At 33.3% G+C, this 26,518-nt stretch overlaps 1 long non-coding RNA gene across 1 annotated transcript in view; it reads left to right on the top strand.

The window, feature by feature from the left end:
* The first annotated feature begins 10,009 nt into the window (after nt 1–10,009).
* LOC138698244 (uncharacterized) overlaps nt 10,010–26,518 on the top strand; it is an 82,187-nt gene continuing 65,678 nt past the window's right edge. The window contains exon 1 of the long non-coding RNA XR_011331787.1: nt 10,010–10,204. This is a non-coding gene — a long non-coding RNA (uncharacterized lncRNA). The remainder of the gene's footprint in view (nt 10,205–26,518) is intronic.

Consider the following 26,518-nt stretch of genomic DNA (forward strand, 5'->3'; position numbering starts at 1 on the left):
CGGCGCCAGAGCGAATTTTTCTCATAAAATAATAATTTGATTGTGTATGTTTGTATAGTTTGGCTGATGAATTGTATATGCTTTTAAAATGAATACTAGTCTGTATAGCTCTACTGATGAATTGTACCTATATGCTGTAAATTGAATGGTAGTCTGTATAGCTCAATTGATGAATTGTATATGCTGTAAATTGTATAGTAGTCTGTATAGCTCAACTGGTGAATTGTTTATAATTATAAATTGAATTAATCTACTTGATATTAATTGTACAAATTTGAATAGCTTAATGAAAATATGCTTGTAAATTGAATTAATCTGCTTACTTTGTATCGTATGTGTTTGTATAGTTTTGACCGATGAATTGCATATGCTTTAAATTGAATAGTAATCTGCAGGGAACGGATTTATATGGACTAAAAATATATGAAATATGTAAATATATATGTAGTTATTTTTACCAAAATATGGAATTAAATATGGATTTTTACCAAAATATGGAATTAAATATGGACTTAAAATTATAAAAAAATGACTATGTACGTTAAATATTGGTACATTTTAATCAAACTAAACAAAAAATATAATGGACGTACCTTATCTTCCAATGTAGTTTCAACAAAACACAATTTTTATTGTCTGTTACCATAACAATAGGTTACAAACATTTCTTTCAAGTGCTGAAAAGTGAATCTTCTTCTATTGTCTCTGAGGATAGATTTATACTGACTAAAAGAGCGTTCGACGTCACAAGAAGTAACTGGTACATAATTCAATTTCACAATGTCTGCTGGGGATAAGTCCAAGTTAATCTTCACTGTTGATTCACCACTCATCACAGCAACAACCTTTTGTAGTTCTTCATATCCAGGGTTTTTTGAAAGTACAGTGTCCACCTTAGCTCTTACTGCATCTGCAACTTTACCTCTACCACGATTCAGTTGTTCCACAGTACTATTTATAATTTCAAAACTTTCAGATAGTGAAAGGTGCCTATTTTGGAGACTTTTGAGCGTTTTTATGATGCATGAAAATGTATGCTGAATGTGAGCTAAGTCATTCTTCACACTTATGTCACAGGTAACTGTTTTCGCAGTATCAATTGAGACTGCATCTTCAGAGTCCAATGCAAGGAGAACATTGTTAATAGAGTCTATATGTTCGGCATAATATTCAACTGCTTCTAGCCATGTACCCCATCTAGTTAAAATTGGCTTTGGTGGCAATGGAATTTCAGGGTACATTTCTTTCAACACGTTAACTCTACTGGGAGCTTTGAGAAATACTTTTTTCACTGATGAAATCAACAAATCTACTTTAGGGAAATTGTCTCTGACCACTTCTGCCACACGATGAAATGCATGCGCCACACAAGTAAAATGAGTCAATTTAGGATATACAACAGATAATGCTTGTCCAGCTTTGACCATATAAGGGGCAGCATCGCTAATAAAGAATAACACATTATCGTACATAATACCCTTTGGCCACAGGATACCCATAGCTTCGTTGAACAGTTTAACTATAGTTTTGTTATTGCACTTTTCTAGAACATCACAATGTAAAAGAATTCGTTCAGAATATTGTTCACTTAACAAACCGATAACTACATTACCAACAAGTCTACCTTCTTTGTCGGGAGTCTCATCAATGGAAACCCAAATTGAACTATCTTTAATTTCATCTCTTATCTTCTGTATTGTCTCATCGTAGATGGATGGAGCATACGTCTTCCTAAGTGTTGACTCATCCGGGATTGTATGTTGAGTATATTTTTCAAGGAATTCCCTGAAGACCTTATTCTTTAGTTTGTAGAGAGGAATATCAGCAGAGATGAGAGAACGGCACAGGTCGATGTTAAACTCAGATCTTACATTCGATGTTGTTGGTTGTGTTAAAAACAATTGTCTCTGCTTGGAATTTAGTTGTTTGTTGGCCTGATGTTTACTAGTTGTAATGTGTTGTTGCACCAGGAACTTTTGTGTAGATGATACTGCACACTGACACAAATTACAAAATAATATTTTATTGTCAGTTGATAAACCATCTTCTTTAAATTCTGAAATGTAACTTGTTAGTTTTGATTTTAAATTGACTGAATGACGTACTTTCGGCATATTTACCGTCTTTATAGTATGATTTACAAAACTGAACCTATGTGTACTCTGACTGGCATTTAACTGTTGAGCTGCACAACTGAAGTCTGTTAAAAATTTTAAATTAAATTAATACAGTTTTGTAACTTACTTTCCCATTGTTGATAGGACTGCTAATTTTCAAATAACTCTGATGTTAAAGGGATTACTGAACATGTGTTTAAATCTCTATTGTTGAAATGTATTTTTAAAAGTTAATGGAATTTTGTTTTGTTTTATTGTTAAACCTAATATAATATGGACTGTTTTATATGAAATATGGAAAATATATGGAAATTAACGAAAATATGTACTAAACTCTAAAATATGGAAAAATATGGAAAATAAAAGTAGGATTTTTCAACCCTACACATTGTGAAACATAAAGATAATGCAAAATATAAATTATATTAGCTTTATAAGTAAATATGTATTTACATATAAATCCTTTCCCTGGTAATCTGTATAGCTCTATTGATGAATTGTTTGTGTTTGTAATTTGAAGTAGTTTGCATGATATGTATTATCAATTTCTGTGTATCACAACTGATTGAATTGTTTATGCCTTAAATTTAATTAACTTACTTGTTTTGTATTATACATATAGCTCAACTGATAAATGATCGTTTGCGTTTGTAAATTTAATAATCTGATTGGCTATGTATTATGCTAGTCTCCTTTCATCAGAAGACAGAGAAGGAAATAAAACGAAGGATTTCTCTCGCGTGGAAGGCATTCTGGAGTCTCAAGTTCATCATACTGGAGGGAACACTCAGCAAGAAACTCAGAGTAGAAATATTGGAGACCTGCGTAACTCCTGTACTGTTATATGGGTGCCAGACGTGGTCTCTTACTGCAAAACTTCGTAACAGTCTCCAAATATGCCAAAGAAAGATGCTGAGAAAGGTACTAGGCTTATCACTGAGGGACAGAGTTCCAAACGAAGTGCTACAAAAGATGGCAGCAATTAAAGATCCAGCACTGCAAGCCACCAACACCAAATGGAAGTGGGGAGGCCATGTTGCACGACTTAGAGACGAAAGATGGACGCAGAAAGTCACACTATGGGATCCCCGCATTGGCAAGAGATCACCCGGAAGACCAAGACGAAGATGGGCCGACCTCTTCAGTGAACGAGTAGGAAGCCATTGGTCAAGTAGAGCAAGACATAGGGAAGACTGGAGAAACATAAGAAGACAAGTGAACAGCGACTAAAACCAGTGCGACAGAAACAAGCGAACAATACCAAAGTGTGCAGAATGTGAACCAAGTGAACAATTCCACTCTTACGCGGAGTAGCTCACCGCGTGAGACAAATAGAGCTCTCCCTCTATAGGAGGAGGCCTTTGCCCTTAACGGGACATTTTTTTTTTTAGGCTAATCATTTCATGTATTATATATTTTTAGTAGAGCCACCGATGTAGCTCAGTCGGCAGACTCGCTGGGCTGCTGATCCGGAGCTGCGTTCGGGCTTGGTTGGATCCCTCTTTGGTCTCAGTGATTGGTTTCTTTCCAGGTTTTCCCCAGCCGTGGGACTGAAGCCTGATGGTCTATGGCGAGTCCTCGGCATCATTTCATTTCATCCCTTTGATCTGATTACATGGTTGGGTTTTTTCCGAGGTTTTCCCCAACCAAAAGGCAAATGCCAGGTAATCTTTTGGCGAATCCTCGGACCTCACCTCATCTCACTACATCTCGCCAAAATATTGTAAAAAATTGCAGAAAATTGTAAAAATTGTAGAAAATTACTAAATTGAAAAATTGTAAAATATTGTAAAAATTTGTAAAAATTGTAATTGTAATATTGTAAAACTTTGACTTGTTCCACATCTTAAAGCTTCATTGCTCATGTAAGATCTATGGAATATAATAAATGAATGAATGAACATATCTAATTCAGAAAGACAACCAGTAAATTTTGATTTGAGTTCAGAAATTTGTCTGCAGTTCAGAGGAAACGTGTCTGAATGTTTAGCCATAAAGAGATAGTCTTGTGGACTAATTTTATGTAGTTACCTTTCATTAACGAGACAACGAGAAACAAAATGTCGTAAAATTACTAGCATGTCCTGGTATTATTATGCAAATTGCTTTGAACGGACTTTAAACAGTACGTGTTTGAACAAGGAAAGTTATCAAGTCTTTTCCTTCAGTGAAGATAAGATTGTAAGTTAGCAACAAATTACATAAACACGTGGGAGTCCACTAATATAGGTGTTCAGAATGGCAGAACTACGGCCCGCAAACCATATTCTGTTAACGAAATGTTATTTCAGGGCCCTCCGGATGTACAGACATTAATATTAATAATAATAATAATAATAATAATAATAATAATAATAATAATAATAATAATAATATCATTATTATTATTATTATTATTATTATTATTATTATTATTATTATTATTACTATCACCTCTAATTTTTAACTTTGCTCTAGAGTATGCCATTAGGAAAGTCCAGGATAACAGAGAGAGAGTTTGGAATTGAACATCAGCTGCTCGTCTATGCGGATGACGTAAATATGTTAGGAGAAAATCCATAAAACGGGAATTTTACTTGAAGCAAGTAAAGACATAGGTTTGGAAGTAAATCCCGAAAAGACAAAGTATGTGATTATGTCTCGTGACCAGAATATTGTACCAAATGGAAATATAAAAATTGGAAATTTATCCTTTGAAAAGGTGGAAAAATTCACATACCTGGGAGCAACAGTAACAAATATAAAAGCTGCTAGGGAGAAAATTAAACATAGAATAAATATGGGAAATGCCTGTTATTATTCGATTGAGAAGCTTTTATCATCCAGTCTGCTGTCAAAAAATCTGAAAGTTAGAATTTATAAAACAGTTATATTACCTGTTGTTCTGTATGGTTGTGAAACTTGAACTCTCACTTTGAGAGAGGAACATAGGTTAAGAGTGTTTGAGAATAAGGTGTTTAGGAAAATATTTGGGGCTAAGAGGGATGAAGTTACAGGAGAATGGAGAAAGTTACACAACATAGAACTGCACGCATTGTATTCTTCACCTGACATAATTAGGAACATTAAATCCAGATGTTTGAGATGGGCGAATCCAGAAATGCATATAGAGTGTTAGTTGGGAGGCCGGATGGAAAAAGACCTTTGGGGAGGCAGACATGTAGATGGGAGGATAGGCCTAATATTAAAGTGGATTTGAGGAAAGTGGGATATGATGATAGAGACTGGATTAATCTTGCACAGGATAGGAACCAATGGCGGGTTTATGTGATGGCGGCAATGAACCTCCGGGTTCCTTAAAAGCCAGTAAGTTTAATAATAATAATAATAATAGTAATAATAATAATAATAATAATAATAGTAATAATAATATTATTATTTATATTATTATTATTATTATTATTATTATTCTCGTATTTCTCTATGACCCTAAGTATAGGGCGTCAGTAAACAGCATACTGTAGAAAAGGTTTAAGTGGTGTACTATTATACGAAATATATTTAGATACTAGCCGTACCCGTGCGCTCCGCTGCACCTGTTAGAAATAAATATAAAGTAGGCCTAATTACATAATTAAAATAGGACGTTTGATCCAGGGAACAACTTTTACAACAGAGCAAGATAATCTGCTTCGCTCATTACCCAATTTTTTTTGCGTTGCATTTATTGCATGTATATTTTATGTATTTTAACACGATTCAATTGAGCATAGTTAAAATTTGATTTTTTAAAATAATGGATTGCTAAGCTAACGTACTATTACTGCATACTAAATCAATACACTCTCGTTGTTCGTTAATTCTCTGAGATTAAAATGAGTGTACATAAATATTATTCTAAGAAATACAGAAACCGAATGTACAAAATACAGTAGCCTATCAAATTGTCTGTGCCTAAGAAGCTATTTTAATCTTACCTGTCCCCGATTTACTCAGACGTTACTGTAATAACTAATAACATTATAGCATTATGTCCATCTAGAGAAACTACACTTTCCAATGGTGAAATAATAATTAATTATACAAATCGGTTAATTTAGCTTCTGATATTACTTCATACAAACACAGAAACATTCTCTGTATGCTATGTTTAATAGCTTTCGATTGTTGTTGTCCAAGGCCCCTGTTTCGATTGTTGTTGTCCAAGGCCCCTTATAGACGAAGTCATTTGTTCTTAATTCATTACACCGTCTTAGATGGCGTTATTTTAATTTTAAAACTCATTTATCTCATTAAATATCAGTCCTATCAAAATTTTGTAAAGAATAAACCTTATCGAAAATCAGTTTTAAAGAAACTTTTGTTATGTAACATTTTTCACAAAAATCAATAATAAGCGAGATATTTCGATTTATTTAATTCAGGCCCCCTTATAACTCCCCTTTTAAATAAAGTATTTTGAATGCCATATAGCCTAAAATCTAAGTTACAACGAACTTAATTTATATTCCAATTTTCATATAAATCGGTTCAGCCATTATCGCGTGAAAAGGTAACAAACATACAGACAGACATACAAAGAAAAATTTCAAAAATGCGATTTTCGGTTTCAGGGTGGTTAATTATATATGTTAGGAACAATTATTTTTGGAAAATCTAAAATTACCAGAAAAATTTCGGCTACAGATTTATTATTAGTATAGATTATATTATATTATATTATATTATATTATATTATATTATATTATATTATATTATATTATATTATATTATATTATATTATATTATATAAAAAGTGCGTTGATAACGGATGTACTCCGATAAGAAAGTTTTTAATTTGTTGTGGGGGCTCTTGAATCTCAGAAGCAACAACCTTTACAACAGCGCAACATAATCTGCTTGGCTCATTACCCATTTTTTTGCATTGCATTTATTGCATATATAGTCTATTTTATGTATTTTAACACGATTCAATTGAGCATAGTTAAAATTTGAATTATAAAATAATGGATTGCTAAGCTAACGTACTATTACTGCATACTAAATCAATACACTCTCGTTGTTCATTAATTCTCTGAGATTAAAATGAGTGTGTACATAAATATTATTTTAAGAAATACAGAAAACGAATGTACAAAAAAGCCTATCAAATTTTCTGTGCATAGGAATAGTTTAATAGCTTTCGATTGTTGCTGTCCAAGGCCCCTTTTTCGATTGTTGTTGCCCAAGGCCCCTTATAGACGAAGTCATTTGTTATTTCATTGCACCGTCTTAGATGGCGTTATTTTAATTTAAAACTCATTTATCTCATTAAATATCAGTCCTATCAAAATTTTGTAAAGAATAAAACTTATCGGAAATCATTTTTAAAGAAACTTTTGTTATGTAACATTTTTCACAAAAATAATAAGCGAGATATTCGATTTATTTAATTCAGGCCCCCTTATAACCCCCTTTTAAATAAAGTATTTTGAATGCCATATAGCCTAAAATCTAAGTTACAACGAACTTAATTTATATTCCAATTTTTATATAAATCTGTTCAGCCATTATCGCGTGAAAAGGTAACAAACATACAGACAGACATACAAACAAAAATTTCAAAAATGCGATTTTCGGTTTCAGGGTGGTTAATTATATATGTTAGGACCAATTATTTTTGGAAAATAAAAAATTACCAGAAAAATTTCGGCTACAGATTTATTATTAGTATAGATTTCCTCTGAAATACAAAGTTGTCAACATCTTTTATGCCGAAAAAGTGGTTCTGATCCTACTGATTGTCCGTTCGTGTACAGTATATTATCCTAAAATATTGGTCGGATATTGTTCATACTTTGTATACCTACATGAATTAATTTAAGCGGGAATGATACAAATGAAATATAATAATATTTAGTAAAAGGTATTGCGCATTTATTATGAATCGAAAGGACGCAGTATTACTCCAGTCCAGAACAAAGCCAAAGCCATCGGTGTAGCTCTGTCGGTTAAAGCGCTTGCATGCCGATCCGGAACTGCGATTGGGCTAATTACCTGGTTGGTTTTTTCCCGAGGTTTTTCCCAACCGTAAGGCAAATGTCAGGTAATCTATAGCGAATCCTCGGCCCCATCTCGCCAAACATCATCTCACCATCACCAATCTCATCGACGCTAAATAACCTCGTCGTTGATACAGCGTCGTTAAATAACAAAGTAAAAAAAAATAAAAAAAAAACAAAGCCATGAATTGTCTCGTCGTTTCTTGTTTTATATAGAATAATCTGACGAATAAGGCCACTTACTACAGCGAGGATCACCTAAGAGTAGTTCCTAAAAGGCTAATTTGGCCGTCTCTTTAGTGTTATCAACAAATACCAGATATCATCGAAGAGGCTAAAATGCTATGTACTGTGATAATAATAATAATAATAATAATAATAATAATAATAATAATAATAATAATAATAGTAATAATAATAACAATATCTTGCTTATTTACTTATTTAACACATCTCATCTCTATGTTGACAGATGTTTTCTAAATGGTTTAATAATTTGTAAAATAGTACGTTTTCCTCCTGGGCCTCTCGCATATTACTGAATGTTCGTAAAATTAGTAGATTATTATGATCTAATATTAAAACGTATTTTATCTGACAACTTGAAATTCATTGCTTTAACTAACAGTTTATGATTCACGAGACGTAACCTATAATCTTGATTACACTACTTTTAACACTATATCACACGGAATATATATTATATGTCTTTCTCGTGTTAATTTACCGTATCTGGTTAACATGTTTCATCCTTTATGGGCCATCTTCAGAACTGGTTGGTGCTGTTCTTGGCGCCTTTTGTTAGTGTTTTCTGTGGGGGTGTGTTTGACTCCACATTACATTACACATTTCTTCAGTGAGGCCCCCTGACCTAAGATATAGAATGTAGAACATAGTACTACGAAATTTGGTATATTTTTAAATACCACTACCATCTAAATGGATTAGGATATTGGTAAGATATTTTGGTAATTAATGTAGGTCTGAAGTAACTTCAAATGTATTTTAAATTGTTAGTCATGTGAATAATGAAAAAAAATATTATATTAAACGTATTATTATTAAACGTATTATTATTATTAGTAGTAGTAGTAGTAGTAGTAGTAGTAGTGGTGGTAGTGGTAGTAATAGTAGTAGTAGTAGTTCCAGTGCAGTGAGTGAGTTGACAGCGAAATGAGTATACTGCTGAAAGGTACTTGTGCATATATGAACTTATCATACTCGGGGTTTCTTAGTTCGAACTTAGGGTTAAGACACAAATTAGATTTACTTTAAATGTTATTTTAAATGATCGTACTTCATTTAATTTAGTATGCTCCTTGTTATATTATTACTATTAATAATTAGTAGTAGTATTATAATTGATTATTAATTGTATTTTTTTATTAATTGTGTTTATTACTAATTGTCATTAATGAGTGTAATTACTTACCACTGCCACCGGGTATTTACCCATTTGCAGTGTAAATAAATAAATAAATAAATACATACATACATACATACATACATACATTATTATGTTCGTGATCCTCCATCAAATTTAGTTTGGCCCCCGGGAGGGCCGGGACCTCTCGTTTGTGAATCACTGGTATATAGTTTAGTGTCCAGATTTCTTCTAATCATTTTATGCAACAGTGATATTCCAATAAAAATAAACACTACATAAAAACTGAATGTAGCTACAGAATGCTTTTTACGAGGCAGTACTTATTCGCAATCGATAACATAACGTGAAACAAAGTGATAATGATGGGAGGTATCGAATATGTCCTCTGAATTTGCTGGCTGATTATGATCTTATTAGTCAGGAGTCAATGTTTTCATGACGACTATAGCAACTAATTGTTATTAAGCAGTGAGAGGGAGGGGCGACAGTTGCTGGCATTGGTTAAGTCGCGATGAGGTAAAATAAAAAAAGAACATTGTTTGTAGGCAAGACTGGTTTCCCTGACCTTCTGATAAGGCAACTTGCTGTTGACTGGAAGAAAGCGCCAGTTGCTGGAAATAGTAACACAAATTGTGGTGTAGAGGAAGCCCAGTAATTAACCAGCCTCTTTAAAGCGCTTCAAATTCGTGTGTTGTGAGCTGGAACCAAATGAATTACCGGTAAGTCTGTGCAGTGTTGGAAGAATTGCTTGAATACCGAGTGCATTTTATTACAGCTGCAACTGTGCATTTTATTGTTTTATTGCGTCACCTAGTCTGTCAATCAGATAGTGTTTTGTTGTAAAGGACGGAACGTTATTATGTAATTTCTTCATTTTATAAAGGATTTTGTATTGGCACGTGTTTTGCTGTGTGACATTAGAACTAAATCATTGTGTTAGCTCATCGTGTTTTTTTTTTTTTTTTTTTTTTTTTACTAGCCACAAAGTTGATTTTATCATTATTATTTCACAACAGTTTATATCGTTTACATTTTATATTATACATTCCTGAAGTGACGTAGGTATAATTACATTCTATATTAACGTATTTCGTCTATATTCTTACACCACTGATTTCTTTGCCGTGTGTATAGGGAGATACATAATAGCTACAACATGTGTTAACAGATTTTATATAGTTATCATTCCAAGAACTTGAAAATATTGTGCAAATAATAAAATGTCACAGTTTTTTCCTTCATTTTTGATTAGTTGTTTAAAAACTTTATCAACTACTAGATTGTTTAGCGTCTATGGAATTAGTGGTAGGAAGGTAGTATTTGGCGAGTTGAAGCTGAGGATTCGCCATGGATTACCTAACATTCGCCTTAAGGTAGGGGAAAACCTCCGGAATTTATTAAATCAGGTATTCAGTCCAAGCGAGAAACGAACCCACAACCACACGTGTCAACATGAAAACGAATTACAACCTGGGCCACGCCAGTGGCCAATTTTCTTTCTTTCTTCTTCTTCTTCTTCTTCTTCTTCTTCTTAGTAGTAGTAGTAGTAGTAGTAATAATAATAATAATAATCATCATCATTGCCAAAGTACATTATAAAATATAAATCAAATATCTATTTATACTTAGTGAACACATTTATGTAACAACAAATAATTAAATTTTGAATAAATTTATCAATGTCTGAACGAATACTAAAAGAATAAAAATTTGTCAACTTTTAAATGAATTATTTAGGAAATAGTTATATATAAATTATGCTAAATATAACATTATATTTACAAAATAATACATGCATGAAAATAATAATAATAATAATAATAATAATAATAATAATAGTAATAGTAATAATAATAATAATGGTAATAATAATAATGATAATAATAATAATGATAATAATAATATTAATAATAATAATAATAATAATAATAATAATGTATGTGTCAGGGTAAGAACAATATTGTTTGTATGCATCTGAAGTTTGATGAGTGTAATATGTATTTAATTGGCATGTATGCAATAGAGGTGGGAAAGGAACTGGCTACCCTACCCCATTATCTCCTGGCCTAGTTGACTCATAAGTAGTGCCTTGTTAATATCACTTGTGAAATTCAGACCTGTCTTCAGACAGTTGACTAAAGAACAAACAATAGTCGTAAAGTGTAAATAATAAACATATTAAGTGTAAGTACATATTTTAGAAATATAATTCTATCATGTTGGAAAACACCTTCAACAGCACTATTTTAACATGCCAATCACCTTCGACATCATTATCACCAGTAAGTGACCAGTGGTGTTCGATTTGATAAAAATGTAGAGAGGATAAAAATGTTTGGTTGACATATTCATTTTTATTATACATATTTTATTGTAACATACTAGGCTTATTTCGTTTTAAATTTTATTATTATAAAGTTATATATTATTGTATTTATTATTCTTATTGTTTTTGTTAACGTACATTTCAATTGCTGTGAGACCTGAAATGATATTTTAAATGTTTGGTACCATGATAACTCTTCCTATTCTACCTTTTGAGTTATGACTTAGTAGGTACAAGTTAGACCTAGGCCTAATTCACAAATAAATTACAAAAACAAGCGTAGGCCTACAACATTTCTGGCACAGTTCTTAAAAAAAAAGTCACAGTCTAAACTGTATTAATATACTATTTTATATTACAGAATAACTTTTTAAATGTCAAAATCCAGATGATATTTACAAACGACATTCTGAATATCCTCACTATAGAAAAATTCAGAGGAGAAAGTTTTTTGATCGTCGGAAATGCCGTTCCAGGAAAAATATCCTATTCAGACTCGTATGGCACTAACAATAATATTAAACATGTATTGAGAGAGGAGAATTTTATATTCCAGGTTGAGAATATACACACGAACGCAGAAGTTACAAAAAAAAGTTCAGAATAGTGGAAATATCCCGGCTTCCTCCCCTTAAATTTTTTTAACACTACTGGTGACCGGGCAGTGTCAACCATACTCAGAGTGGGTTATGAAACAGTCATATCTCAGTAATATCTGTAAGAAATGTCATTTTAATGTGATACATATGATCCGAAGAATATTAAAATTAAGTAGGAATACTTTTAAATTTCAAGTAGCTACAGTTGGTTTAAAAATAGTTAACATGAAAGATATAATAATGGAAAATTAACAATTTAACTGCTCTATCTTGACAGAAACTATCAAAAGTATAAAATATAAATTGTGTACACACTTCCTTGCATTGCTCCCACGTTTACCTATAAAGTTTGATTCATTTAGCTTAAACATTTTTAACACAAAAATTTAATATATACCATGTAAAAATAAAACTAAAATGTTTACAAACTAATTCAATTATATCTTAATAAATATTTATATTAGGCCTATATTAATGAAAGTTCCTTCACATAATTATATAATGTAACGTAATATGTATATGATTATGTCTCGTGACGAGAATATTGTACGAAATGGAAATATAAAAATAGGAAATTTATCCTTTGAAGAGGTGGAAAAATTCAAATACCTGGAAGCAACAGTAACAAATATAAATGACATTCGGGTGAAAATTAAACACAGAATAAATATGGGAAACGCCTGTTATTATTCGATTGAGAAGATTTTATCATCCAGTCTGCTTCTCAAAAAAAATCTGAAAGTTAGAATTTATAAAACAGTTATATTACCGGTTGTTCTTTATGGTTGTGAAACTTGGACTCTCACTTTGAGAGAGGAACATAGGTTAAGGGTGTTTGAGAATAAGGTGCTTAGGAAAATATTTGGGGCTAAGAGGGATGAACTTACAGGAAAATGGAGAAAGTTACACAACACAGAACTGCACGCATTGTATTCTTCACCTGACATAATTAGGAACATTAAATCCAGACGTTTGAGATGGGCAGGGCATGTAGTAAGTATGGGCGAATCCAGAAATGCATATAGAGTGTTAGTTGGGAGACCGGAGGGAATAAGACCTTTAGGGAGGCCGAGACGTAGATGGGAAGATAATATTAAAATGGATTTGAGGGAGGTGGGATATGATGATAGAAACTGGATTGATCTTGCACAGGATAGGGACCGATGGCGGGCTTATGTGAGGACGGCAATGAACCTCCGAGTTCCTTAAAAGCCAGTAAGTAAGTAATGAAATGTGATGAAGCATTTGTTTGTCTTCAAGCACTATACAGGCAATGTTAAAATTAGAAGAAAGCAGTGCATGGTGTATTGTTTAAAAATAAATTACATATTTATATTACATGAATTAAAATTTATTTATGAATTGAATAAAAGGGATTCTTCAGGAACTCTGAATAAATACTCTAGTTTTAAAATATTTACTATTTAAGTAATTTACTTTATACGTTAAGATATGTTTCATATAAAACAATTTTTATCTCGAAAAGAAAGCAAAAACGAGCAAAACTGCATTAAACTTTTTGTTGTAATATCTCAAAGAATAACCGCCTGAAATTAATGACATTACTTACAGTGCACGCTGCATATATAATGTTATATAATTAATCTGCAATTAAAATTTTCTTCTCTCACATGTAAGAGCACTGGCGACCTAATAAAATGACAATTTTCGGGCCAATGTATCCCCGTAACAACATAAACTTCAACCAAAATGCTGTATCTTTAAGGTAAAAAATTGGAAGTATTTTTCGTCATCTACACTATGCCGTTGCATTAATAAATATTAACAACATTTGTATACATTTTTTGATCTGTTTGTGACAAAAGTTCTTACTAGCAATAAAATATTTAAATGGGTCTATATTTAAACTAAAGCAAAAAGTAACATAAAATAAGTGATGAATCAGTTCATTGAGGAATATAATGGAAGTAGCCTACAAATAAATGATTCAATAAAAAAATAAAGTTAGTATTGGAAATAGAGGATAAAAGTTTATAAAATGGTGTTTACCGCAAGAGCGATTCAAGACCTTTAAACGTTACGTAACGTTATTTGTTTAAAATTCCTCCTGTACGAAAAACATGCGGACAGTGAACACTCGTCACTGACATAACAGTGGCCTGGGGGGAAGCCGACACTGTAAGAAACGCATTTCCTCTACCCATTAAGAGGGATAACAACATCCAAAACAAAAAGATAGGCTGTAAAATATAACAAGGTCACATTATAGCTTTGGCCCTGCGTTGAACTTATGGTATAGACTTCTAAATTTGTATGTAGCATACATTTCGTCACTGTGTTGCTCTGCGAAGACTTAACACTGCGATGATCCAAGTAATAGCAAAATAGTTTAATAAATTGATTGCACTTTAATGAAGGAGCGTGTCAAATGACTCGAGATCATTTTGTAAATACAAATATTTGAGTTGCGTATCTGCTACTAGTTATGATTGAATTGAAGACCTGAATTGACAAACACCCCAAGTCCACTGAAGTAAATTTTTCAGTACAGCATAAAACTATGTAGGGTTGCCATGTAAGAGCATTGAAATAAATATTTGTATGATTAAAAAAAAAACAGGTTTAGAGTCGGACTTGTAATATTTTCTTTTATATGCGATGGCAGCCTACACAAAACAAAACATATGTCAGGTAAAAAGTCCAAATCGGTAAATATTGGACTTAGGATGTTTGTCAGTTCAGGTCTTTAATTACGAACTAAACTTAATAGACACCAAAAATGATTGAATGCAATTTTCATTATTGATTAAGTTTTGGAGTGATTTGGTGCTAAGGAATGACGATGTAGAAATCAATGGATTACCACCAAGCGTGGACCTTCCTTCACCAAGGCACCAAAACCGTATCTATTTCAAGCAACGAGTTAGATACTATAGAGAGGCTGAAGACCTCTGATAAGCGCTCCCTGCGGAGGCCAACAGTACTATGGATCGTTCCCTAAAAAACATGGCGGTCTATATACCGCCAGCCTCCGCAAGGAGTGCTTATCAAAGGTACACTGCAACGAGTTGGTACAAGTATTATATTTTTCAGATACATCAATATTTAATTTAAACATTTCGCTATAGGTTTTGTAAAAAGCTGATTTATAAATGAAAAAGTAATAATTAAGACTTTAAAATTTCCAAAAATGTCTCATTTCCTCGGATTTAAATGAAATGTACCGTAAATCATAATATTCGTTGCTGGATAATTAAACCCTCTCAATACAGGTACCATTGCCGCAGAGAATTATAAGATAAGACGGACTGAGCATAAGCGAAATATCTGTATTAATAAGTTTGTACCATCAAGAGTTTAGTATTTATTGTGTTTATAGGGCCTACTCCAATTTTCTTTTTATTAATGCGTAGGGCTCTTTTTGTTGACAAAGAGGAAAGTTAGCACTTGCATCACACACAATTTGTCATTATTGTTCAAAATAGTGTAAGAACAGTTTTAATCTGCAAAAGCCTCTGCCTAGTTGCGAGACACGTGTGAGATCAATGTTTGTTTCAAATTATATTAGACTACACGATGTCTCCATCACGCGACAATATTTGTTTCAAATTATATTAGACTACACGATGTCTCCATCACGCGATAAGAAGTGTAGCTAGCTGTGGCTCCTGTTGTTTCTGATAACAATGTTAATCGTAAGTATCTTATCGTTTCAATAAATGTGGTGAGTTATGATCATGAGTAACTTTCTATTAGTGTCATTCTTTAATTAGGCTATTATGTTGCATGCTAAGAGGTTATTTGTAGTTTTAATAATTGCAGTTTTCAAAAGTTCTCTGTGTTAATTCCAATTTCAAATTAATTTTTCTCAATAACTTAATTAGGTACTGGATTTTTTTTAATTTTCGCCACTATCTTTCCTATATTTTACTCCTCTTAGTTACATACGTCGTCTCTCTCTTGAAATCACCTGGTGAGCACTGAATTACATAATTTCATATTAGGTTAGATTAGCTGTAAGGTAATTAAATTTGTGACGAAGTCAAAAAATTATTTATTTTTCTCCTGCCGATTAAATTCATCCGTCTTTAGGTGCTTTGCTTTGGTTGCATCGAGCATAACTTGTCATTTAATACCTGGGCTATATTTAGTGAAACTAATAAAACATAGGCCTACAGCTGTTATAAAACGTAAAGTTTTGTGTGTATATTACTTTTTACTTATTAACATAGTCTTAATATGTAACTCAATTCACAATAATACTAACTTCATCACAGTCATTTCCTACAACATCCGAGCCACGCCCCTTTGTTTTGACTAACCGAAACATGGCGGACCAATGTTCAATTGTCTTCAAATTTCTGAGGTCTTTGGACTCTCTATAGTATCTAACTCGTTGATTTCAAGTGAAGAAGTATCCTTAGTAGTTGAGAAGAACAGGTCAATAAGCGTGGACCTTCCTTCACCAAGGCACCAAAACCGTATCTATTTCAAGTGAAGAAGAATCCTTAGTAGTTGAGAAGAACAGGTCAATTTTATTTCATCTTCCAGTATTAGTACAGACTTGATTTTTTTTTATTTATTGAGTATGCCCCAACAAGTATAACTCATATGTAGGGGCTATACAAGAACATACATATGTTGTACAATGTAATTTAAAAAGTCATGAAACTACAGTCTGTGGAAAATGAACAATATCACAAGAATTTATTAGAGAAAGAAAGAAAAATATGAACAAATAGTATGATAATTGACTATAAAGTTTCTGGCAGAAAGAAGAAAAAGTTTGAAACCATGAAAGAAATAAATCAACTGAGAATTACAATAAATAATCTTCCCAAAAACGTATTTTGAGAAATTCTTATAACACCGGCAACTTGGTAAAATTCTATATTCTAAAGGAAGTTGGTTAAAAGTTGTTATTAAAAAATGCTTAATTACTTTGGTTCCGTAAGATACTGAGCTATGATGAGAAAAATATATTTTCTTTTTGCTTGTTAAATGAGAATGTATATCTTTATTAAACTGAAATATAATATTATTATGTATTAAATTGTTAATAACTTTGTACATGAAAATAGCAGCACATAACTTGATAATTGATTCAACTGGTAGAGCGAAAGAAAATTCAAAAAGATATTTAACTGGAGTCAAATAATGAAAAAACAATAAATTTCTTAAAGCTCTATTTTGAATGATTTGTAAAGGTCTCAAAGCAGTTTTCTTATTATGTCCCCAAATAAATGACATGAAGATTGATCTCCGAAATGATTGGATAAAATATTCATTGTTATTCTATTTATTGATTTTATTTAGACCTAATCTTTAACAACAAAAACAAAAAAGACGTAGACTTTTAAATTAAGTCATTATCCAGTGACCTCATTTTTAACAGTGCAGTATAAAATAATGTATTTCTCCACTTCTTACACTCTTTCCTTAAATATATTCTCCTTCTTCCTCCCTCACCTTCAATTTGTCCCCCTACTTCTCCGTTCCTCTACATCCTCGTCTTCAAATTCATTGCCCCGTCTTGTTCATTTCCCTTCACTTTCGTCCACATTTTTTAACTTACGCTTCTAGCCGTCTACCTCCTTTTTCACATCCTCCTGTCTCACTTCTTCGTCCTTCACATCCTCTTCCTCAACTTCTACTACTTCTTACTCCTCGTCTTACACTTTACTTTTATTATATATTTTCTCCTTACCTTCCTCATTTTTTCGTCAATTTCTTGAACTTCTTTCTTCTCTTTCTCCTCCATCTCGTCAGGTTATTTCTTATCTTACTTCTCCTCCTCTTCTTCATTAACTTGTACAAATTTTCCCAATTCTATCTTCTCATTTTCCTCAACCTCATCTACTAACTCCTTGTCTACCTCTTCTTCTCCTTCTCCTTCTTCTTCTCTTCTTCTTCTTCTTCTTCTTCTTCTTCTTCCGTAAACCTTACTCTTCTCACCGAACCTTATTCACTGTTTACTTCTCCTCCACCCTTTTTCTTCTTCCTTCTCCTCCTCTGCCTCGTTAATCCTGTAAACTTCTCTCTCTTCTTCGTGCTTCTCTTCCTCAACCTCGTACACTTCTTATTTCATGTCCACCACTTCCTCTTCACCTCTTCCTCATGTTCTCTTCATCTTCAAACTTATAAAATTCTTCCTTCTCCTCCTTAACTTCGTAATACTTCTCGTCCACTCTTCCCTTTTTCTTCCCCTTCAACTCCTCTTTCTCATTAACTTCATCTTCTTCCTTCTCCTTATTCTCTTCCTCTCAAACTCGTCAAATTCCAATTCTTCCTTCCCCTCGTGTTGGACGTTAATATCGTCAACTTCTTTCTCTTCTTCCTGCTCCTCTTCAACCTTCGTCCACTTCTTCCTCATTGTCCATCTCTTTTCACCTCTTCCTCCTACATTCTTCTTCCTCAACTTTTCCACTGCTTACTCCTTGCCCACTCTTTCCACTTCTTCTTCCTTCTTCTCTTTCTTTCCTCGTTAATCTCGTCAACTTCTTTCTCTTCTCCCTACTCTACCTCATCTTCGTCCTCAATCTCGTCCGCTTCTTACTCCACGTCCACCTCTTCCTCATATTCTCTTCTTTCTAAACGATATCAAGTTCTTACTTCTCGTTAAATTCTTCCTCTTCTCCTCTACTTTGTCCACTTCTTACTCATTGTCCATGTTTTATCTTTAACTCTTCCTGAAGTTCTCTTCTTCCTCTAACTTATGCACTTCTTACTCCTCATCGACCCTTCAAATTTCTTCTTTCTTCTCATCTCCTTTGTAACTCATTCTTACTCCTCGTCCAAACTTCTCCTTTCTTCTTCCTTTTCCTCCTCCCCTTTTCCATTAACCTAATTAACTACATTTTTTCTCCTACTTCCTCTTCTCTTCCTCCTCGGCTTCGTCAAATTGCTATTCTTCGTTCCCCTCCATCTTCCTCGCTAACCTCGTCAAATTTGTCCTCATTCCTTCTCCTTCTCAACCTCGTCCACTTCTTACTTATTGTACATTTTTCTTCTTCACTTCTTCCTCCTATACTCTTCTTCCATAGCTTTATTCACTTCTTACTCCTTACCCACCATTTCCATTTCTTATTCCTTCTCTTTTTCCCTTCCTCGTTAATCTCAACTTCTCCCTCTTCTTCCTGCGCTACCTCATCTTCCTTCTCAACCTCATCCCCTTCTTACTCATTGTACACCTCATCTTCCTCAGCTTGATCCACTTCTCACTCTTTGCTTACATTTTCTATTTCTCGCTCTTTTTTCTATTCTCTTCCTCGTTAATCTCGTCAACTTCTCCCCCTTCTTCCTACTCCACCTCATCTTCCTCCTCAGCTTCGTCCACTCTTCCTTATTGTACACTTCTTTCTTCTATACTATTCTTTCTCAACTTTATACACTTCTTATTCCTTGTCCATCCTTTCTATTTCTTAATCTTTCTCCTTTCCTCTTCCTCGTTAATCTCGTCAACTTCTTTCTCTTCTTCCTACTTCTCCTCATTCTCCTCCTCAATCTCGTCCACTTCTTACTCCACATCAACCTCTTCCGTATATTCTGTTCTTCTTCAACAATGCACACTTCTTATTCGTAAAATTCTTCTTCTTTCACTTCATCTTCAACCTCGTCAACCTCTCTTTTTTTTCCTTTGCATCCTTCTCATTAATTTCGTCAAATTATTCCTCTTCTTCCTCCTCAACTTGGTTCGCTTCTTCCAAGTCTTCCTCTTCACCTCTTCCACATGATCTATTCTTTTACAATCCACTTTTTACTGCTCGTTCACCCATTCATTTTCTTGTTGTTGTTGTTGTTCTTCTTCTTCTTCTCATCTTTCTCCTCAACCTTGTCAATTTCATCTTTTTCTCTTCCTCTTCAATCTCATCAAATTCGACCTCTTCTTCCTTCTTTTCTGCCTCGTGCGCTTCTTACTTACTGCCCACCGTTTCATTTTATTAACCTCTTCCTCAAATTCTCTTGTTCCTCAACCTTAGTTACATCTTACTCCTCGTCCATCCATTCTTTTTACTCTTCATTTCCCCCCTCCTGTTCTTCCTAAACATCATACGTTCCTCTCATTCCTTGTCTTAATTTTTCTCCTAAACCTTGTCAAATTCTTCTACCTTCTCATCAACTTCCTCGACCTCGTCCACTTCTTCCTATTCATCGTTCACATCTTCCTCCTGTTGTCTTCTTCCTCAACTTAATCCATTTTTTATTCTTCATTCATCCTTTTACCTTCTCCCTTCACCTCCTTTTTTACTACCCGCCCAGTTCTTCTCATAACTTATCCACCCTTCCTCTTCACCTCTCCCTTCCGTATTCTTCTTCCTCTTCTTCTTCTTGCTTCTACCATACTCACAACATTTATTTTCTGAGAATAAGACAAAATTTTATTCTTTCAAAGTAATAGTACGTTCCTATAACATTTAAAGTTTGTAATCTGTTCTAATATATAGTTATGGACATCCCATTCACTTATTACAACTATGGACTTAGTTTTAGGATTCAAGAACTTCTGATGCCTGCTGTATTACCATATTTGCAAGTTGCGTAAGTAACTCATTTTATTTCCCGGAAGCGATACAATACACTCATGCATAAACATAACCTGTTAACAAAAGAGCAGTCTAATCATAGCCTGTCATTCAAGGTCGCTCGTCTTCAATGGAGAAAGGATTTGCTTAAACTTGAATGTAAGAAAAAAAAAAGTGTTCAATAACTTAAAAACAAACTACAATTTCTCAAACTAAGTAGATATAGTGGAAATACTGTGATGTTGTGAACTTCCATTTTGAATGTTCACAGTGAACATACGTTTTTCAGAACTCCTGATAGTGAAAAACTTGTTATTAGTATGTTGCCATTCTCTCTTCCTTATGGCCGTTTCTTTACGTGCTATTTTTTCTAAATTATTCTTAGCGTTTTGTTCATATTTAATGTCTACGATTCGATTCACTCGGAAATTATAACTAAATTTATTACAAATTTAAAAATAATTTACTCTTCAAGTGATCATACTTGTTCAACAAGAAGATATGTTATTTAACTCCCACTAATGAACCAAAGTAAAATAGCAAATATGATCAGAGGCATAGGTTTAATTTCGGCCAAAGAATACAAAATTCTTAAATTAATAATACATTATCATCGCCTAGAGTTGAGCTTAAACGATATTTTCAAATATCTGTGACAACTGTGACTGTGACAATTAAATATCTGTGACTTTTACCTGTGATTTTGTCACACCGATATTTTATATCGATAAGTAAGCACAATATGCATGAATTACACCGATATTTTGTCACACCGATAAAAATTAACAGGAAATATTGAAGAGCAGTGCAATGTGAATACGATTTCTCTGTACACGCCACACATAAGTGGTTTATATGGGAAAATCCAACAAATAACTTATGTACATGTACTATTAACAAATAAATACTAATCTAACTGAACAGTAACATGTAAAAAGTTAACCTCATATACCAAGACGTTATATCGTAATTGATTGTAGATATAGAATCAATTGATAATTTTTTAATGCAGGTGGGTATGGAGAAATTGAGGTTATGTGATTATCCAAATCGTTTTAAAAATTGATCCTTTTTATTGTATATAATATAATGGATAAATTATTCTAAGCCGTGCATTAACATCATAATGCTGAGTCATAATAAAAATTAACGAAACATAAGTATTCGGAAAAACAATGGAAAATAATTACAAAACAAAACGGTTGTTCAGACAGAATTTTACACAAGATAAAGTATTGGTAACCAATGGTATTATTATTTAATCGTGTAATCACTATATCATTCATAATAAGATAGTGAAACTAGCGTTGAAGTAGTTTCGGCGATTTCGGATGTGAAAATCGTTGCATTTATAAGGTTTTTTTTTTTTTTTTTTTTTTTTTTTTTTTGGGGGGGGGGGAGAGACAGTTGCTTGGGTTAAACTAGCGCTGAGGTAGTTTCGGTGATTTCGCAAGTGAAAGTCGTCGACTTTGATTTTTTGAGGAGATGCAGTTGATCGTATATCCAAGGCATAACAAATACTAAACTAACCAAAGCTAACCTGTCACAGATTCGTATATGCAAGGTGTATATGCGTAGTACGAAGGGAACTACCTCAACGCTAGTTTAGTCGTTGATCGTATATGTCTAGGCATAATAAAAGCTTAAACCAACCAAACCTGACCTGTCACAGATTCGTATATGCAAGGTGTATAAGGGGAATACGAAGGAAACTATCTCAAAGTTAGTTTAGCCAAGTAAGTTGCCCATCATTGTTGTCGGCTTGTGAGAAATGCTTCGAAAGTTCGGAAGAACATAACGTTCAGGGACACGGAGTGAATTAACATGATTTACGTTTGATGCCCCTTATTTTCAAATGTAATTAATTATCCCATTTATGTGTAAGTGTAGGCCTATTTTAAAAGTATGCAAGGGCAATGAGAACGATTTGATGGCGCAGTGTCTGCTAGATGTCAATCTTTTTGGAATTTATAAAATTGACGATTTTTGCTAACTACCCCATAGTATTATATTTAAAAGTTGAAAATTACTTGCAAGTTGATTATTTTAACAATATCAAGATAAAAATCACTAAATATCAAGTTTAGAGCATTGATTAGGCCTATTAATTGGGGTGAAATAACAGCCCACACGAGTACCAATGTTAGGAAGCACTGTGCGATTTCATAAGAGTTAATAACCATAAACAACATACCGGTAAAGAACTTATTACAAAAATAATTTTATTTTAAGTTTAATTATTTTAATTAATACTACCCTGCACGGTTCGTGTTGGAGCTATACATTAAAACTGGATCATACATAAATGAGAGAAGTACAGGACGGTAAAGTTATTAAAATAATGTAGGCTCCTGTGACTAGCCTATTCTGTTTGTAATTAATAGCATAACTAAAAAAAAATTGTTACTGCGTAAAAATTGGGTGGAAAATACTTATACATTAATATAAATTCACAGTAATATGAAAATGTGAAGATCTCGGGGGAATATATAAAATATTTATAAAACATATATACAGACTAAATATGAAAACAAAATGTTAGATTCATGATTATATTACTATAATACCGCTAATTACTTTGCAACACATCGTCACTTCGAAAAAAATAATATTGAACAAAATGTCACGAAAAAATAATCAAATACCACCGCCCGATTGCTGTTATTGTATCATGCGCATGCGCAAATTCACGACGTAGAGGAGAAAATATCAGTCACAGACGTTGCAACGGTCATGAAGTACTGAATACGGAGTAGATTTCGATAGCGATATTTTGTCACAGATATTTCGCGTCATCAGTCACAGGTTCATCTGTGACAAAAAAATACCTGTGACAAAATATCGGTTTGTGAAATATCGGCCATCTCTATCATCGCCTAGCATGAATGACTTTCGATTTAAAAAGGAAGTGTGCTAATTATTTTTGCAAACATTCATTTAACAGAAAAAAATTAACTCTTAATAACGTTTCCTGCATTTTATATTATTATTAATCGTATTTTATTTTGTAATATGCGCTGTTGAATATTTCTACATATTATTTTAATGTGCTTAATCTGCATAACTTTACTTTTTATGTTTCTAAGAACACTCCCAAGCAAAGCTTTGGCATTTTCAAGAGTGATCTAATGATAAATTATATAATTTAAATTTTGTGTAAAAGAGCTGAAGAAATGTATTATTATTATTATTATTATTATTATTATTATTATTATTATTATTATTACTATTATTATTAAAGATACAGTAATATTATTCGAAAAATTAAATATCTCATTAGAGAAAACCGCAAAGTGGCGACTTACGTCAAACCGACTCTAAAGATTTTCTTCTCAAAGTTTTCTTTTCGATACAACTGGCTGCGGACTGAAGATCTTATATTCTATCCCGAGTGGTAGTGATATTTCTCGTTGGCAAAACTTAGATAGATAAGTGCATTTATTGATGCATAATAAATTATACAAACTCATGTACACAAGATCCTTCGCACGAGCCCATACGGCCATTCGTGCTATAACTATGCACAGTTTGAAGCTTCAAAACGAAAATAATACCTACTAATAATAAAATAGTAAAACAACAGTTATTGTTATTACTACCGTTATCATTAATTATCACAATTACAACTAATCTAACTTTAAACCAAATTTCACAAAAATAATAAAAATAAAATAAAGTTGGCAAAACTTACAAAATGACACCAGAGTTCACTCAGCCTCCTCTCAAATGTCTTTAGTTGCTTATTAATAATGACGCTGTATCAACTACTAGGTTATTTAACGTCGATGAAGTTAATGGTAGAGAGATGATAATTGGGGAAATGGGACCAAGGATTCACCATAAGATTACTTAACATTCGCCTTTACAGCTGGGGAAACCTAGAAAGAAACACAGCCAAGTAATCAACCTATACTTCGTTCCATAGGGTGCTATTCATAGACATTTCGCAGCACGCACTACGAGCGTACTAAGCTAGCCCCGGCTATCCACTGGTTACTAGTACAGAATTCAAATCATATCCTATCGCTAACACTGGTTTATGAATACGAAAAACGCTGATCATCCACCGAAAACCCGCTCTAAAAATGTCTATGAATACGGCCCATAATGTCTGACAGGAGAAGTAAACATTGCTGGCAAAGAAGGAGAGAAGTATAATTGCTATTCTCATTCCACGCTTGTCTTTAAGTAGAACGCTTCAAACCGCCCAACTTCAAGACAAGCGTGGAATAAAACCTCTGTCATTGGTTGAATAGCAATTATACTTCTCTCCTCCTCTGCCGGCAATGTTTACATCTCCTGTCAGACATTATGGAACGAAGTATAAGGGGAAATGGAACCCATGTCCAAGCGCAGTGCCGGATCAACACGCATGCGCTACCACCTGAGCTGCGCCGCTGGCCTGCTATCAAATTGAAAATCGCTCTCTTCCGATAGTAAAAGACGGGGTGAATAACAACTGCGCGCGGAAAGGTCAATTTTTGCCCAACTGCGCACGAACGACTGAATTGTAAATAGATCAACTGCGCGCGAGCTACTGAAGTGTAAACAGGCCAACTGCGCGCGAGCGGGTGTACCACAAATACGTCAAATGCTTGCGAGTCTTTCTCATGTAAGTAACATAAATGTGGCAGCACTAGTAGTAAATAGATTCTGATTCTACGTTTCCTCCAGAAATTTGGGCTTCTGACACTATCACATCAGAAATAACAACTTAACAATGCACATCCAAATATATACAACTTTCTTAACGCTATCATTGAAAGACAAAGAAGCAGTTATATCAAAATTAATGATACAGTTACTTACAAATCTAAATTTCCTTGAGAAAAATGTAGGCGGTACATAGAGGAGTGAACTTTAAAATACAGGTAAGGAATTATCTCACGATTGCATTTGCTGAAGAGTGTTTGTTATTATTACAAGAAAACCACATAATTTAAATTAATTTAATAATATTTTATCTTTTTAACAAATGCCCTGTTCTAATACAGGTATGCATATTTTAACTTTTTGACAAATGCCCTACACTAATTTCGGCATGCATAAGACACTGCATTTTCAACCATACTACCTGTGAATAGCAAATAGGCTAGCATTCATAGAGAGTCTTAAGTTTCCAAAAATTGGAAAGAAAAATGTAGGAATAATTGCCGCGCGCAATTGACCTATACCCAAAACTGACCGCCGCGCGCAATCATGCGTTTTAAAACAGATGGAAATTTATCTTGCTCGCAGTCGGGATCCTCCGGAAAGACGGTCGGTGCGTGGTGCCGACCATATCGCCTCATTGTAGTGCTGAGGCCATAAAAGCATACGTCTTCAAGATGTGTAAATGGAATAACTTTCTCTAATAATTGATATCGAATTAAACTATAATATGAGCTCTGTGTGTTCAAAGTGTTTGGCTTCTAGTAATAATAATAATTGATAATCATAACCTCAGTCAAAAGCTTTATCATATGCAATTTACACAAATTACGACCAATTAAGAAAAATATCAAGAAATGGCGTAAGTGGTAAAAAGCACTCATAACACGTACTATGTCGTAATATACAGTAGTACCAATCTTAAGCTACGCAAGGACTTGCAGAAAGGCAGAGTTTCATTCCACTCGCGACACA

The sequence above is a fragment of the Periplaneta americana genome, chromosome 4 (genome assembly GCF_040183065.1).
Source record: "Periplaneta americana isolate PAMFEO1 chromosome 4, P.americana_PAMFEO1_priV1, whole genome shotgun sequence".
Taxonomy (NCBI): domain Eukaryota; kingdom Metazoa; phylum Arthropoda; class Insecta; order Blattodea; family Blattidae; genus Periplaneta; species Periplaneta americana.